Here is an 18730-nt window from a genome sequence, read left to right on the forward strand (position 1 = left end):
AGATTAATGATGCTTGCGAAGACTGAAAGAAATTTAAAGGAAAATAATAGGTTTCAGATGGTGTTAGAGACTGCCCTGTAGCTTCAGTCCATCAAGGGAAGACCCACATTCCTTATCAAAGTAGTGTGTTTATTATCTCCACTCTTTCCTTGTTGCCACGTGAGGGAAATGTAAATGAAGAGTCAAAATGCCCATTATTTTTCACTCTTTTTCCAGCAGATAATTTCCCAATTCACTCTGTGTAAAGGCTCAGTGAGGCTTATCAGTAATGTATGTACAGAATTTCCTATGGTAGCTTCTTACCTCACTTTTTTTTGGTGTTGACTCCTGCCTCTGTGGTCCTTGCAATCCATGGGTAGTAGGTATATGTATATATATCTATGTCCACTCCAAGGATATGTCCCATGGCCTTTTTAAAGTTTGTTTTTGCTTAACTGATCTATGGATGAGTTTAAAAGCCTAGTACTTTACATGCATGAGTGACAGTTTGATTAACATCTGAATTCTACCTTCTTCCAGCCTGATGAGCTCCAAAGGTAAATCAAGGGAAGTTTTGTGCAACATCCTCACTCTGTGAAAAACTGATATTCAAAAAGATGCACACTACCTATTCACTTTTGACTTGGGCACATGCTTTGCTTTGCTGAATTGACTTTACTGATTAGAGATGGAATTAAGTGACTTGCTTAGCTGTGAATGAGGTTGCATAATTTCTCTGCTGGAGCTTTCCTCCCAAATCAGTGAGAGTAGGCTCCGGCCACAGTGACAGAGAGGTGATGCAGTTGTAACGGGCAGGATAAGTCAATTAAGAATTATGCCCTTTGTATTGTAAAATGACATTTTGCTTTTTCATTACTGCCAGTTTCAAATTGTGGTTGGGAGTTGTGGTCAAGTGAATATGGTTTCATGGGGCAAGTACAGTAAAATGTTTTTGCGTCAGCTGTAGGAATATAGCTAAGAGTTCTTGTGTAGCTGTGTCCAAGCTAACTGCTGTTGCACTGCCTTGTTTTTCAAACTCTTTCATTCTTGTGTTGGACACAAAAATCATTAGAAAACATTCACTGGCAGCATTTAATAGCATATATTTAGAACGTGAAATAAAGAAGCCAGACATTAGTGATGCACCATAATCTATTAGTAATTTGTTTAACTCCACTCCTCCACACATGCAAGAGAATAAAACAGAAGTTATTAAAATAAAATTGATATTTAAAAAAAATCTTCACATTTATGATTATGCAGTTGTTGTTTTTTTCTTTGAAACACCACCTATTTTTCTTTTTCTGAGAGTCAGTGGTGATCACAAAATGCGAAAAATTGCAAACAAAACTAAGGAGAAGTTCAAGTTAGCTGTGGAGCCAAAAGTGTGATTCAGTAGCTGAAAATATCTCTGCGCTTCATGCATCAAACTCAAACACTGTGCTTTGGCAACACCCCCTGGATTAGAAGCGGAGTTTGAGGTCATTCCTCCTCCAGCCTGCCATGTATGGAGAGGCCCCACGCTCATGACAAATTACTGACTTACTGAGCACACCCCAAGAGCAGAGGGACATCAGTGCAGAGGGGTCTTGCCTCACTGAGGAGAACCAAAGTCTTCCCTGCTGCCTTTCTCTTAGTAGTCCTAAGACCTGGAGGACCAGAGTGGAGGGACTGGGAGAGAGGACACTTGAAACAGTCCCTCTCTAGATGTGGAAATAACAAGGGACAGTGAGGTAGTTTCCCTGTAAAGAGGTCACATGATGTCCAGCAGAAGTGCTATAAAAGCGTGTGCTCAGAGATGGTTTGGTGGCCCGTTCATATTTTCAAGACAAATGATCAGCTGCCAGTGATGGTGTTACACCGGGGCTGCCAACCTGAAACAACAGTTGTGTAATGCTATGCTTTACAAGCTGTCTCTGCAACTGTCCGAGACTGATCTCAGCTTATCTGGTCTAAATTCAGAGTGCCTTGAGTGAAGTCTATACTTTTAATTAACACCAGACTCACTGAACTCTTAGTTTAATTTCATAGGGAACTTTGTCTTAGATTTTGCAGGTAACAACCAAAACCCTGTAAACAGACCCTAAGTCCTTGGATTATTTTCCCTGCTGACAAAACTCTCTTGCTCACAGACATCCCACTTCCCTCCTGTTATCCTGCATAGCTGACCCAGTTGCCAGCTTCTCAGGGACGAGTTAGCTTTCACCTACTGCTGAGATTGTCCATCACTATGGCTGTTACTCTGCCATGGGCTTGATGTTGCAATGGTCCTTCCATGCAGATGGAGATGGTTTTGACAGCTCAAGTGATTGCCATGGTCTAGTGGGATACTACCTGCTTAGTACCTCTGCCTCAGTTTCTTCATTGTGCACCCTGCTGCATTGGTTTTCCCCAGAGCATGGGTGTTGTAGCAGGGTAGTCATTCAAAGAGAGAATGGAAGCCAAGGCCACTCAGTGTGGGAGGTTCCTTGTGATGATTTTGCCAAAGTCTGTTGTGCCAAAGAGCATGTTTGGATCCCATAGAGCATGAGCTTTACCTAGAATCCTATCTTGGGCTTGGCTGAGATCTGATGTTTTCATTTTCCTTGCCTACTCTCGGAGGATCGCCAGATGTACTCCCATCTTCCTGCCAGCTGCCTGTACAAACAGCCCTCTTGGCAGCAGCAGGCTGGGCAAATGGGTTGAGCAATGTGTGTTTGAGGACACTGTGTCAATTGTCAGCTTGACCATTGTCTAAAAGCATCAGGCCTGGTTAGTGAGGATGCTGGTCTCAGCTGGCAGTGTCTAAACCGTTATTTGCAATGAGGTTATGGACCTATACTTAGGGGGATGTGCTCTTGCTAATTTAGCTCCTGGCTGAAGTGAAAAAAAGTAACCCAAAATCATAGTTTCAACAGCGGCAGCTAAATAAGCTCCTGTGCAGATTGGGGTCTGAACAGAAAGGAGATAACATAGGGAGGCTCCCAAGAAGAAATTAGGTTCTTGGTTTTAATAAAGTGAATTACCTATGTGTAAAGTAAACAAAGTTCATAGATGTTCTTGTTAGTTAAATTTTGTTTGGAGTGCAGAATCTGAGAGACAATAAAACCAGCTCTGCTAACGCACGTGCATTAGTAAATATGTCAATTTTTATTTATATAATATGTACAAATATGCACATATGGATATATACATAAATTTATGTACATTAACACATATATATGCACATAAATTTATGCATGTACAAATTTTAACAAACTGAAATTTTACAAATATTTCTTGGTGCTCTTTGCATTGAGATCTGCAATATGGTGTTAGCAGGATACCAAAATGAAGAAAAGCTGTCCATAAAAAAAATTAAATGGGCTATCACACTCCTATTGAGAAAATCGTGGAAAACAAAAGAAGCATATATACTGAAAAATAAAGCAGGCTTCAAATCTCTTGCTGTTTTAATAATGAAGACAAAAATGTTTACAGCATAGCAACATTTGATTCAAAAAATGAATTATATACCTGTCACTTTGGAAGAAGTTCAAGATTTGATCCGTTAATTTTATCTAACTGGTTGTAGGCAAACATATTTGTGCAGTATCAGGAGCTGCCAGAATGACCTGGAATTAAGAGGGCAAAGGTAGAGTTGCTTTAAGTATTTTAATTCATCTATTCAAAGATGATTTGTGTGAACATATTAAGAACACCAGTAAACTAATGGGAATAATTTTCTTCCACTTTTTCCAAATTCAATTGCATATGGTATGATTGCATTTGATCAAGGCATGAACATCATTTCACAGATGATTGTCTTCTGGCATTGATCATATGAAGTCAATTTAAAGCATGACATTGCTTTTACCTTCCTTCTCTTCATCAGAAGACTTTTTTGCTTCTAGCTGCCATAGCTATCAAATTGTGTGTATAATAAATTGTGTTTTGTTTAGAGAGCGATAACTGTAAAAAATTGCCCATTTAGGGAAGAAGTGCTGCGATTGAGATTGATGTCTGGAACTTAATGTATCATAGCTGCAATCAAGCAAATTTTAGACTTCTTATTTCTCCCATTATCAACCAATGATAATTCACAGAGTTCTATGGACCTTCTGTGTTTGAAAAGGAGAAAAGGAGCAAAAAGAGAAAAACGAGAAAATTTAAAAACAAATATTAGAAAATCCACTCTGACTGGCATCACGCTCTCTACATATTACAGAAGTTTTTATGGTCAATTCATTGCATTAAGTAAGAAAACATCTATAAAGAGATAACTCATGCAAGATGGCTTGGAGTGGGAGATCTGCATATAGCCCCACTGTTTTTAGTTACCCGCCATGAATTCAAGTTGTTTGTTGATGCACTGCACAAGTGTGCACATTTTTCTATCCATATTGCTTAGCTCTTCTTTAGTACAGATCATTCTGTATAATCCTAGAACCTGGCTGCAACTTAATGGTACCTTACAGACCTGGTCAAAGTGAGGCTTTAGGTAAATTCCCAAACCATGGTAAGCTACAGACTGTGCTGGAATGCTATCTGCTGCAAGCCAGTTAAGGAGTAACATGGACGTGGCTTTATTTGCCCTTTGTACTCTTGAAGCAATTTCACCTGTTTACTGTACTATTTCAGAATCTTTGAACAATTAGCAGTAAAATATTATCCAGTTGCTTTCAAAAAAAATTAGTTTCTGATTAAAATACACATGAGATTTCTGACTTTTTTTTTGCTTTGGAAGGTGCACAGGAATCTCCCTGTCAACCCCCTACCATCAACTGACCTAACAGTGTCAGTTTAACAAATATATAAGAAGTGATAGAAAGCAAAGATCTTGCTGTTGATCTGTGACATTACTTAATTCTTACAGTCAGATGATGCTGATATTTCTGTTGCATTTTTGTGTCACCACTGAAGGTGTGGTTTTATGACTAGAAAATAGTTACAGGGGTTGGCAAGGCTGCTAGGAGTCTTTCAAAAGCAGATGGTATAATAGTCATTATCAGAGCACCTCTGCCTGTGTTTCCAGGTCCTGTGTAAAAGGCTATTCCCAGAACATTTGAGAGGCAAAGTTCAAATTGAAAAAGCTCTTCCAAACAATGAGACATGCTGTGATTTTCATATTCTCATTTCCCTTTTGATGAGCTTGTCGATTCATAGTCCCAACAGCTGTCAAACAACTGCAGAAGAGATTAGGAGAGTCATGACCAGGTGTGACCAAATAGAATCACAGAATCATTTAGGTTGGAAGTCCAGCTGTTAAGCCAGCACTGCCAAGTCCATGACTAAGCCTTGTCCCCAAATGCCACATCGGCATGTCTTTTAAATACCTCCAGGGATGGTGACTCAACCACTGCCCTGGGCAGCCTGTTCCAAGGCTTGACAACTCCTTCTGCAAAGAAGTTTTTCCTAATATTCCAATCTAAACCTCCTCTGATGCAACTTGAAGTAAATTCCTTTTGCGCAATAATTTGTTAGTTGTAAGAAGAGACCTAGCAACTTATAAACACTAGAAAATACTCAGCAGTGGTGGCTGCATTGCTCTCTGTCTTTAGTGGGCAGGCATTGGAGGCACGCTCGTTTTCTTCTGCAGCGAAGGAACAAAGGATCACTCAAATTTTTACTAATGCGGTGATAGAACCCAAAGTTCCTGGTTTTACTATCCAAACAATAACTCTCGAGCTTTAATTAGGCAGCAAAATCCTGTTTGACGACACATATGTTATCTGGACTTTTAAGAGAATCTGCAGATTGGCTATTCCTTCAGACCATGTCCTCTTTGCTAGAAACAGTGCTGCTATAGGATGCTAAGTTAGGAAGGAGATGCACTAGTACTGCCAGGACAAAACCCTGCTGTCCTTAACCAGATCTTGCTTTGGAGAATATTTTGCCTCCTTGTAAGTAATGATTAAGTTTCTTAAATACTCAGAAACTGATCCAGCCTGAATTGAATGGTTCAGATGCTAGATTATTCTTTGAGGAACCACGTTGAAGACAGTGAGGTTACCACAGCAGGAGGGAAGACATTGGATCCCATCAGTTTTGAGCTAAAATAAGTTCTGGCAAAATGGAATATAGTGTTCCTCATGGATTTCAATTTAAACTCTCTCTGTGAAGCTGGAGCAGCAGAAGTGTGATTTTGTTCTATAAATGACATCTTTCACTTATGGCTTTATTCTCTTTTCTTGAAAGTCTCCTCTGCTTCTGCCAGGATGCCATAGACAGGACTGAGTATAAATGAGAATAAAACCCCTTGTCTTTAGGTTGCAGATAGGATAAACAAGTTCATGATGCATATTAATTAAAAATAACTGCAAGTGTAGCCAACAGCACTAAAACCACTTCAGCCTGTGAAAGTACAAGGGGATCTGCTTTAGGGCTGGAGGGTATCCATGCCACACCAGAGGGAGGAGGCTACAATCCAGACTACTCCTAGATCCTACTCAAGGATGGGAGAATAAGGACTCATGACTTCTTTATAGCTTTCCTTTGCTTTTTTGCCTGGGACATTTTTCAGGTCAATTGTAAAAGTAACGATTGAAATGCTGGCCCTGCTAAGTACAGAGTTTTGCCCTTTTGCCCTTGCCCATGCCAAGGCTTCACCAACGGATTAAAACCATATTAGGCCCTGTCTGTTCAAAGGTTCAAAAGTGGTTCCTGGCTTCACACCCAGATCATTTCCTAGAAAGCTGTAGATTGGTGTGATAAAGTGCCAGGGGCTGCAGCCAGAGCCTGTGTTATTTTATATACTCAGATGCCTGTATAGACTGCTGTTGATATTGCTGGTCAATAACACATTATCATTTACTATTTGTTTTTGTTGCTGGTAGCAAACATTGCAGGGAAAAACAGCATAAGCGTGTCAGTTTTATTGCCAGCCAGTTCCAGGCCTGCTTTACCTTTCATGTTTTGGCACTCTGTTTGCACTAGCTCACATCTGTGCTCTGCTAGCAGTGGAAACACCATGTATTGCCCACCCTACAGAGGACAGGTTCCCTGCCGGAAACAGAGGGAAGTTTGCTTTGGCTTCAGGGTATGGTATGGTCAGGCCACAGGCACAAATCTGCAAGTTAGGTGGGCTAAGTTTGAGATTTTCATGTCTAAGTCCTCTGATATGCTCCTCCACCATGATGTGTAAGGCCTTGAGGAGCATGTACCTTCTTCTGCTGTAGTGACCTGATCACCTGAGACGGTAGCCAGCCAGCGCCCAGTGACACAGCCAGAGCAAAAGAGCAGGAGAAGGGGTGACATGAGCTGCACCTCTTGCTGGGACCCTGTGCACCCCTGGGGTGCTGCCCTGTGCAGGAGCATATCCACCTGGGATGCTCACACTTGTTGCCTACCCATCACATCGCCTGGGATCTCACATGTGGGTATTCAGGGACACAGGGAAGCCTGAAAGAAAGTGCCCTGAGCAAAATGCATGCATGTGGTTGTCTGTGTGTTCACAGTGGTATTTGCAAAATCAGAACAGCCAGGCCTGTTGGAGTACGTTGTTCACTGAACACAAGATCACTGAAGGTCTGTTGCCTGGGTATTCACAAGGTGGGCATTTCAGTCAGCTCGGCTGTGTACAAACTAGACCTGAGTCTCCAGTTCCTGGTGCCTTGTCTGTGTGTCCCAGTTAGGGGTATTCAATAACCCACTCCCTGCAAGGTGTAAGCACAGCAGCCTGTGGCTGTCTAACGTGTCTAACACATTAATGAACAGATCTCCTGGTGCTCTGTGCCTTGGATGCACATACACTCCTGCACACATGCCTACAGCAGATCCTTTGCATGCAGAAAGTGCTTTCTTTGTGGTCTTTCCCAGAGTGCTGTCACATGTGAGGAGAAATGTAAGGATTATGACTGCTTTTCACAGTGTATGCTAATAACTTACTTTCTAAAACATACTAGCATCATATGGAAAAGGGAATTCCTAGAGGTGACCTCACTTTTAAAGCACAGTGCTAAATAGGAAAGAAGCAGGATGAAAGATAATCACATTACTCTGGTTCAATAAAAGGAAAGTATTTGCATTTAATTGAAAATTATGTGCTCTTAAGTTAGGACTTGGGCATGATGTTTTCAAAATTGGACAGAAATTAGGCAGAACATTTGGAATGACAAGGCTTAAACGTAAAGACAATTCATGATTTGTGTTTACCCTGCTTTTTGAATATATCATATTTGAAAATATGTCATTGTATGCACCGACTGGCCTTGTATGTCTATTGCTTTCACTTTGACATGCATTAGTTGATGTGTGTTCTAGCCCACGGCAAGTTGGAAACCACAGGAGAGCTACTGATTGCTGGTGCCACATTGCTCTGAAGGCAGCAAGAAGGACTGTGACAGTCTCTGAAGTTCTTACATGTATTGATGTAGCCAACACCATAAAGTCAGTCAGGTTATAAAATCAAACATCAGGCTGAATTGATCACAGTCTTTAAAAATCTTTAATATTTGTTTTCCAAATAGGTGGAAGAGAGAGTCAGCAGCCATATTTGCTGGAGTAGTGAACCAAATTGCTTTGACTGGAACCATTACTCACTTGCACCTTTGATGGCAGCAGCCAGGTAAGAGAGTGAAGGAAGGGTGGTTTTGCATGAGCTGAGGGAGTGGGTCTGAGAGCACAGTTTTTAATTCTGAAAAGGCTTCATGTGGAAGTCACCCACATTTAACTCCTCATTATGTGTCCTTTTGTTACAACTGAAACCAGCTTTTGCCAAAATTAGAGACATTTCTGTTCTGGGGCAGGTTTTTTTTAATTTAGAAGTGATGTCTTTGCTTTGTCCTCCGCATATTTGGTTTTCCACTTTCCCATCTCCTATGCAATTCTTGTATCAAATATCCAAGGACTCCACTTCTTGAACTAAACAAGCAGAAAAGTGGGCTTGTAAAAATACAAGAAGATTTGGTGGGTGAGGTTTTTATATCTGAAATGTCTGGGGGTTTTTATTTACTTTGTCTTAAAATATAAGTTGGTGATTTATGCTTGACAATCTTGCCATTTCAAGTGAAACATGGACAGTACTGTTCAAGATTTAATTTTTTATCTGGGTCTTGAACACTTGGGCATGTAGAAATTGCAGTTATAAAAGTGCTAATGTTGTTGTATGCAATAACACCCAAGCTTAAAGTTAGTGAATCCCCAACAGACAGTGGGGGATAGTGGCATCAGATAGTTCAGAAGAAAATTTATCTTGTCAAGAAAAGGTCCATTTTCAGCTACTGATTGCAACACCAGGTTTATTAGGGTTGGTAGTCCCAAGCTGTTTTCAAATTCACAGTCTCAAAAACTGTGCCTGTGTGCAGTACACAAAGTAACTTTTCTTGCCATAGGAGACCTGAAGCACTGAGCATCTTCTCTCTACAGGCACATCCTTGATAGTCAAAGAATTGTTAGCCCTTAGATTTAATAAGACAAGCTTGAAAGAGTGAAAGGTTAAGAAAAGTTTGATCTCTCTCATTGAGTTTCTTTTGGGGTTTTTTTTTTGTTTGCTTTTTGTTTTTTTTTAAATTATCCAATATTTATCTTCAGCCATAGAAGCTAGGTGTATAAGGAACACCCTGAAGATTCTCATGTGATATCATGAGCACAGGAGAAGATGTTCAAAGAAAGCACAGAACATATTTTGAGATAACCCCTCCAGATTTTTCAGGATTATGTAAATAGTGTTATAGTTTTGGACCTATGCTTCATTCTGTATGTGAATTCAGTGAAAGAAGGGGTTAAATTGAGAAGGGCAATTCCTTGAACCTTTGCTCAACCCTGGAACTGATCCCAAATATTTTGCAGTCCAGGATGGTGCTATATGGGATATCTCTTCTTACGGATCCCTCTCAAGGTCCCTGCAATGGGAGTCGTGGGTATCTGCGTTGCTCTCTTTCCCCTCTGCAGTCTCTGAGAGCAGCCGAGTTGTTTCTGCGCAGCCTGGGATCAAAGTTGGGTGGGCGAGAGGGTGTGAACTGATGGCTGTCAGCAGGACTGTTACCCCCGCCAGAGGTCCTGTGGAATTTCTGTTTAAAGTTCAGCAGGAAAATAAACTGTCCTCATGCACCCCTGAGCTGTGTTGCCAGTTTGGAAAGCATTAACAGCGTGTGAAATTTATAAGGAGGAGTAATGGAACACTGCTGGAGTATGGAAACCTGGCCATGTCCTGACTCACCAGGCAGCATTTAAGTGGAAAACAGAACTTTGGCACACAAGAGTATGGCGGCCATCCTCTGAAATGGGGTTTTAGCATACAGCTTTCAGGTTTTGTTAGCATGTAACTTAATGGCACTTGTGTGCATTGGGCCCTTTTTGCTGTGGCTCTTGTACACGGAGAACTCTCCCCGATAATGTGTCAGCCGAAAAATAGCACACTTCACTTTTTGTTTGGAACAATTAAATTTTAGAATAGACGCTCTCAATTAACGTAGTTCAAACCGGTGTTATTGTAACTATGATGATATGTACCACTTCCTTGTGTGCTAAGGGTAATAAGGCAAGCACTTAATACTGGTAGGGTAGTAAATATGCTGTGTGAGCTAATAAAAGGCTCCCATACAGAAATGGAACCCTATTACTGCCTACTTTACAGGTGAAATCTTGCAGTCTGATTCCACCTCTAGGCACGGGATGGTAGGAAGGCACATTTTCTCCAGCGACCAGAGCATGCAACGCTGCCAAACCAGCAGTCTCAGGCATCCTTCAGGGAATGTTTCCTGAAGCTGAGCAAGATTGCAAGCTGTGGTGTGGAGGACTAGCTGCTTTATTTTGGCTAGGAATCCTTTGAAGATACTGGTCCCGATTCTCTACTGCCTGAAACCTTTGGCTATTTATACCTGGGTAAAGTGAATGCCGAGCGAGCATAAAATACCACTACGCTGGTGCTAAAGGAGCTGTTATCCACTTTGCCCAAATATAAATGACTATGCAAAGGGTGAAGCAAGTTCAAGGTCTCTCTTTTTGTTGTGACATTGCCCCTGGATCCTGCTGCTCATTGCTGACAGTGTGACTAGAATGAGGCTGAATCTTCCTGTAGGTTTGAGCTCAAGATGTGCAGACTCGGGCAAGTGAGAGCACTTGCTTCTGGTCCCGCTAGTATCCAGAGAGGGCCAAAACACGTTTCTTCTTTCCCGTCCCGGAGGCTGGACAGCAAATCCATGCGTCAGCCTGTGCCGGGGTGGGGGGGATGAGACACGAGAAGGTCCAGAGGAGGCAGAAATGGGCACTGCGCTCTCCATCCTCACAGCTGCCGGGCACGAAAGGCCGCACCGGCGAGCAGCGGGCCGGGGCTCCGGCGGCCCCGGCGGGGTCGGGCGGGATGTGGAAGGAAAAGCCGCGCCCGGCGCAGCTGCCGCTGCCAGCCTCGGCCCCTCCGCCTCGGCACCCTGCTGCCGGCGGCGGGGCGGCGTTCGTCTTCATTTCACAGCGTCCCCACCCCCAAAGAACCGGAACCAACCCCCAGAGCCATAGAAATCAGCGCTTGCTTAATGAAATCTAACAGCTTCGTTTTCCCCCGCACACAACACGTGGCCCGTGCAGCCGCAGACGGCAGTGCGCTGACATCCCGCCGACTGGAAGGACACGGTCCTTGAAATGCTCTGGCACCGCGAGCTGCTGCTTTCGAACCAGAGCAGGGACAGATAAGGATATTGTGAAGGAGAAATTTGGCGTTGCATATTATAAAACCGAATCCTTAAAGAACCTGCGTACTTTTGGCAGTATTTCATACCTCGTAAATAGAACCCATATATATTCATGCGTATTTTAAGCAGAATATAGTGTACTGCAATTTCTGCCATCTAAGCAGATATCTTGGTAGAGTAATTTAAAAACATAGCTGGGTTTTTGGTTTTTTGTTGTTTTTTTTTTTTTTTTTCAAAGCCAGCACTGCACCAATAACAAGGCCAGCATTCTGTGTTGGGCATCCTGGCCCAGGGGCTCCCAGGTGTCCATATACCTGCTGAATGCCATGGAGGAGTTCAGAAGTTGACCCAGCACGGGGTGAGGGCATCAGTGGCTGGCTCTCCCTGAGCAGAGCTGTGTGGGGATGGTGTGCTGCAATGCGCACTGCTGTGCGAGAGACACTTTTAAAAAGCAAGACATGCAAATGGATTCTTTATAAGACCTAGATAAACCTCTATATGTTTAATTTCTTTATAATCCTGCAAGTACCCTACTTTTTGCTAAGGGATAGGGGGTCATAACAGCATGAACACTTGAATCACTGAACCCTCCACTTGATAGCATTAATTTTATTTAACTTCCAAGATGTATATATACCTATTTGCATCTGTATTTCTTTCTGTCTAAAAATATCTTAAGGTTATAGATTTGAGGCTTGCAGCTTCAATTAAGACATGGAGTGAACAACTGCAATTTTAAATTAAATTTTCAATGACATATATGCAGAATTATTGTTACACACCGTGCTACAGTAACCCTAAATAATTTCAAAATATAAGCAGAATGCTATACTACAGTGTCAGTCTTTAAAAGTAATCCTATGAACCTGGCTGTAGTCTAAACAAAAATTGAAGAATTTACATTTTTTAAAAACTACAGTCCAGTGCCCCGTGCAAATCAGTGTGAGTGGAGTCTCTTGCTCACTGACACTTTGCTAAAAAGTTCTAAGGCTGCAAAGTTTCAGACAGTTGGGAAGCTCAGATCCGCACTAGCAGTTACCTCCAGATGGCTGCACTTTCATTTGGTACTAAGCCTTCTAGCATCTCAGCATTTACATGTTTGGGATGGTGATGTGTACTGTTCCACTTGTTTTTGCCAGAAAATATACAGGGCATTGTATGATAAGTTTTGACACATGGTATAGCTCAAAGAAGAGGTGAGAAAGAGAGTGTGGGGAGAGAGAAGGGACAAGGAAAAGACGAGGACAGTAAAAGAAAGGAGTAAGAAAATGCAGCAAGAGAAGTTTATGTCAATTTAATGAATTCAGCCTGACTGGCAAATACAATCTGACTGCAAGTTGTGAATTTCATTGAATTTGATCCAAGAAAGACACAGCTGAGCAATCTGCAGGAAGCAATCTTTTCCTAGAAGTATGCCGCTCCAAACTGTACAAATTCTTCCACTGGTCGTAAAATGTCTGTCTGCCACTGAACCTGTGCAATCAGATACTTTTGAAGAGAAAGTGTTGTACTGAAACAGTCAACTGAAGAATAGCAAAAAATATCACTAAATGTAGAGTTTTGAAAGAAGAAAACCTATATAATTTGAAGTTGGCTGATGAAGTCTTAGTGATAAGGACAGTTAATCATTCTGGTGCAGCTGTTTCCTGACATTTCTGCAAAATGTTGTGGAAAAATTAATGAAGGTTTGTTCAGTAATGGTTTCGAGCTTGGCTAGTGGAAAATATGACAGTATTTCCATCGTCAATTAAGAACAAGCAAGGCCTTTTTTTTTCCGTAGGGGAAGTGGTATGCAGTTTGTACTGCACAGGAAACTGTAGACTTGAGAGCAGCTGTGTGATAGTAACAGGTATGCAGAGAATATGGAGAAGGGCCCGGGCCCTCTTCTCTTATCACGTGTGCTTCAGTGCAGTAGAAGTAGCTCTGTTATAAACTGGAAATACGGGATACTTATGCTATCTACCATGTGGGGTATTCCTTTGAGTGTCTGGCTCTGAAAATAAATGCCCTTCTTCCCTTCTTGTCACTTCAGCAACAAAGCTTGCATTAATAAGGCTTTCATTGCAATTTTATTACTGTGACATCAGAAAAGACTTACTTCCTTCAGGTGGAGAGACACGTGATTTTTTTGCCCATCTCTGAAATTCACGTTACTTGCAATTCAGCCTCGGTGTGTCTGGTTGTCGTAGCCATGCAGCGGGCTTTGCGTGCTCACCATGCATGCAGCTCACCAGCGGGCCTTGGTGAGCACATCTGGGTGCTGCGTGGGTGCAGAGCAGCAGTGCAGCTAGAGGGGAACTCACTGGCCTCGTGTGCCGTGCGGACGTGAGCTGTGCGTGCCAGCTCAGTGTCATGCGTGTGCATGTGGTGTTGCAGATAGCCAAGAAGGCATGTGGAAACACGAGCATGGCCAGAGGGTGCATTCCTGTTGCAGATCAGCATAGCTGAAGGTCACTGTAGCAGCTGAGCAGTGGCCTTTGCCCACTCCTTCACCTTGTAGCCCGCAGCCCCTGGCAGGCAGCCAGCTGCCAAAAGCCTCCTCCAATGGCACCTTGGGGTTCCCGCTGCCAAAGCTCAACTGTGCTTGAGCTCCTCCAGCCCAGCTCAGTTTGGGGTATGCTGGATCCTCTCTGCTCTTGAATAGGCTGTATGGGGCAGCAGGTGATTGGGAAGGAGACAGTTTCACTCTTGAGAATAAATTACTAAGACCAGTCCCGTACAGCCAGTAGAATTAACTTTTTTACTCAAAGGTTTCTAAATTTTATTTTTTGTGAAAAATGCATTACTGTGAAATGTCCAGGTCTGGTACAGAAACACTGTAAATCACTGCAAATGTTTAGGTGAATGATTTAGGTGTTCAGTACCTTTCTAATACCTTTCTGGACTGTGAAGTTTTGTACATGCCTGCCTCCTGTAGTAGCTTTTTTCTTCCTCTGACGTTCTGAGATACTTTGTGCCCTACATAAATATGATTTCTAGCCTGTTTACACGGTATGATGAGTCATGCTAAAGTGGTGGATAGAAGATGCATTATAATGAATGGTTTATGCTTTCCTAATATCATTCTGTAAAGGTGACACTTACTCAATGCTCCACCTGCAAATTTAGAAGACCCATAGCAAGCTTGCTAAAAATGTTTGTCTTGCTCTCTGTAGTGGTATCTGTAGGGTGCATGGTCCTTATTGACAAGTTTAAGCCAGTGTAAGACACTTAATAATGTCAGACTTGTATCCGTGATTTGTGACTGTTCACATAAGCACATAAAAGTCAGCACCAAGTTCTCTCTCACTGATGCAGTTCACTGTGAGAAGCTTCATTTTAGATTCTCCCAAGCCTGCAATCCCTAGTGCAGGTAAACCTGTTGCTGGAGTCAGTGACAGCTTTACCTCTATCAGAGTTATCAGAGCATTAAAGACAGCTCCTATAAGACCCTCTAGTTAGTCTTGATTTGGGACATTAAAAGGTTAGTCCTGAAAGCACCCCATCTGTAACCACGTGCATGCTGCCACTGCGGTCAGTATACTCTCATGCCCGCAGTGAGACTGCTTGTGTGCTGCAGGGTGTGCTCAGGAGTAAGGGAAAAATGAGGGCTTTGCTTTTGCACTTTATCTGATGTGGGAAATCTGAGGGTGCTGGGTCAAACATGAGCTGCTTTTAAACTTCTCAGCATGAGGGCTGTGCCTACAGCTGCTTAGGAATTTCCCATAAAAACAATTTGTCAATTGAAAGCGGAATTTCCACAAGAACAAGTTTTCCACTGGAAAATTTCCATATTGCTATTTTTATTTTTTTGTTTTCCCATGGAAATCTCTGAATTAAATACTTCCCTTTAAGTGGCTTTACTCCATGAAGAAGATCTTTGTTTAGCTGATCTGAGCTGAAATGGTTTCAGTTGCCGTTAAGTTGCCTATTATGTTTCTCATCTCATTATGAATGGTAGTACGAAAATTTTATGCTTAAGAAGTTCCTGTGGGCAGATCACCTTGAGAGTCTTCGTGTCCCACACAGGGTTGTAGTCAACTTGTGTGAAAAAGTCTACTCACTACCGAAAAAACAATGTCAAAGTGAAACAAATTCTAAAATAGAGGCCCCAAACCCTGGGAAACCAAAGGAGCTTCATTCATTCATGAGCCTATATCTTTGCTGTTTAAACTCAGTTTCCCAAAATTTTGAGTGTATTATACTGGTTATTTAACATGTCTGTGGGGGTTATAAAACTCTTGGACTCCATTTGAGATTAATGGGAATAAAAAGTATGTTTATGTGATTGTAATATTGACTAAGATCACACAATCAAGATGAAGGATTTCCACTTGTTTTAATTCCTGCCCTGCAGCCCCTACTGAGGGCAGCTGGGTAATGGCTGAGACATTACTGTAGGTGACTGGACACCTAGTGCTGAGCATATGGGAAGGGAGAAGAATGCTGCTGACACCAAGGTGTTCATCATATCACACGGTGACCTCTTATGGATGAACATTAAAAAAGTGTGAATGCCACTTTTATTCTTTAAACTAATGGTTTGAATAGTACCAGTATTTGGAGTAGGTGCTGGGTTCTCCTTATGGTACTGTGCCTCCAGATTTCTGTGAATCTTTGTCTTGCTGTCTCTCATCCATTCTTCATTCTGTTCTCATTGACACATGGAGCAAGTTCTAGTCACAGCACTAAAACTTTGGTTATATTGCATGGCGACCGGCTGGCAGTTTTGGTGATCGTGACCGGTGGCACGCACAGAGTACTAGCCCCTGTTGTCCCCGAGGGAAATGTGCCCCAGGAGGAAATGGGCTGTACCAGAAAGTGTGACAGCCACTACACCAGAGGAAGCTCGCTATCTACTTGAGCCTGAAGGCAGGTGCAGATCTTTTCACCTGGTGCACACAGGAAGCAGCATGGCCAATGTCTGACTTTCCTTCAGGCAGCCTCCCCTGTGCTTCTCAGAAAGGCATGGGAGTTGTGGTTAAATATTACAGTCTAACCTTTTACTTGCTCACAGACTGAACAGGAGCTAAGTAACTTTAGGCCATTAGCTCCATTTTAGGTATCTCTTCCACTGGATGAAGGGCAGTTGACTCTCAATCATATCTTCCAAATTAATGACTTGGAGTGAAATCCTGGGCTACCTTTACCTGCAGGAAAGCATGGTGCCAGCACACATCTAAAGCATCCTCCTCTGTCCCTTTTTCTGCCCCTCTCATAGGATTGTCTCAAGTTCCTATTCCCCCTTACTCTCTCACTGGTTTGTTTTGACCCTCATAATTTTTGCTGGGTAGCCTGAGTTAGATTTCTGAGTGCTGACTGTTGGATCTGAACCTTCTTCCTTCTGGGAGGATAGGACTGACAGCTTATGGAGAACTTGTTTGACTGTGAAATCAGAAAGGGTTTTTGAGAGCTGCCTTAGTCATTTATCCTGCCAGCATCCCCATTCATACCAGGTGGTGCTGGGAACCCTCCCAGCCACTTCCCCACTGCTTAGCTTCCCCAGTGGTGCTGAAGACAAAGGTGACTGATTTGAATAGAAAGAAGAAGGGACACATAAGGACTGGTCGTTAAATCTTTATTTAAATATGTCAACAGTTGCCTTTAGGTGATACCAACCTAAGCTGCTGGCATTCAAGGAAACACCAAATAGGCCTTCTGTCCTATTTGTCCTAAAGACTTAATTGTACCGAAAGCTGAACACAGTTTCAAAGAACACAATATATCACTATCATTTCCACCCATGTGTTGTTCTTTGGGAAAAACAATAAAGCCCACCTCACTTGTAGTCCCCTATACTAAAAAGGGAGGTTTTCTTCAAGTATAATTGAAACTGGAGTTTTCATTCACCTGTTACAATTCGAAGACTAACTGAAGGAATGATCACAGCAATTATTCACACTGTTTGGCAAGGAAAAAAACAATTGGCAAAACCTGCATTTGTGACAATCAGTTGTATTTCACGGTTGCATTGCAAAGGCCTTGGTTCTAAATATAAGATAGGCAGAAATTGTTCTGTTTAGTGTGTCCTAAAATTATCCAGCACAGAAATACTTTAAGGAAGTGTAAAAATGAATTCTCAATTTCTCAAAAGGCAGCTTAAAGGAGAAGGCATGCTGATATGGAAGTATTGAAAAAATGCCATCTCAGTAACAATTTTATCAAATGTAGGGAAGAGTCTTACACGTCATGTCCTTGTTATAAGATTCATGGAGAAAATACTCCCACTCAGATAGAAATTCGCTGTAAACAGCTCTCTTGCTGTTAGAGTAGATGTACTTTTGAAGATGCAGTGGCTCTTAGAAGGAAAAGAGCATGTTGTGCAATAATCTGACCTTACGTTGCACAGACACTTCCAGTTTTGGAATGTGAAATGTCTGAAACTGGGAGTGGGCAGACAAGAGGTGGAGCCAGTCAGGAGCCTGGGTGGCTGCGTTTCTGAGAAACTCTCTTCTGCTGGTGAGTACTGCTAATTCGCCAAGCGCACGCCTAAAGCCCTGAATAGTGCTCAGTTGAACCACTAAACAATATCAAGTTTCAAATGGACATGGAGCTATAGGGTGATATTTTGGAAGTTAATTGTATGAAACCTCATTGAAAACAAGGCTGAATTCTTTCAGACCTGAAACCACAGCCTCCCAAAATGCGTCAGAGACTCTTGATGCTGCAGCGAGGTCAGCTTCCCTCCCCCCCCCCACCTGTGAGTCAGGACAATTCTATTATAGGAAGTTTTTATTGGAGGCTCTTGATGGAGAGGTAGACAACATGCAGATGGTGAGGACACACTGGGACAGAGTTTGGATTCTGTGCCTGCATAAGTGGTGACCAACAGGCGACCAACAGGTCAGAAGAGCATTTTTTCTGGAGAACAGTGGGATGCTAAGGAAAGAATAATATTTGAGCAAGAGGTAGGTTTCACTGATTTCACCTTCTGTCTAATTAAAACCTGGATTCAGAGTCCACTCAAGCTGGCGTTGTATTGATTTCTCAAGGGGGACAAAGGCTAAGTCTCTTGTAGGCTTAATGCCCTCACTACTTGTCTCCAGTTCCTTCCGTATCTACTTTAGATGAAAATCACAGAAAAAAATTTAGAGTAGTTCAGTTCACTGTAGAAAGAAAAAGAAAACCAAGGAGGAAACAGAATGTATTTGACAGGTGGGAATTTCAGAGGTGTTATCTTGATTTTC

At 42.3% G+C, this 18730-nt stretch overlaps 1 protein-coding gene across 18 annotated transcripts in view; it reads left to right on the forward strand.

Moving 5' to 3' along the window:
* HIVEP2 (HIVEP zinc finger 2) overlaps nt 1–18730 on the forward strand; it is a 136475-nt gene that overhangs the window by 77030 nt on the left and 40715 nt on the right. For all 18 annotated transcript variants that reach the window (XM_038132893.1, XM_038132892.1, XM_038132888.1 and 15 more), the window contains one exon: nt 8406–8503. The gene's annotated coding sequence lies outside the window, so the exon portion shown is untranslated. The remainder of the gene's footprint in view (nt 1–8405; nt 8504–18730) is intronic.

This window comes from Motacilla alba, chromosome 3 (assembly GCF_015832195.1).
Source record: "Motacilla alba alba isolate MOTALB_02 chromosome 3, Motacilla_alba_V1.0_pri, whole genome shotgun sequence".
Taxonomy (NCBI): Eukaryota; Metazoa; Chordata; class Aves; order Passeriformes; family Motacillidae; genus Motacilla; species Motacilla alba.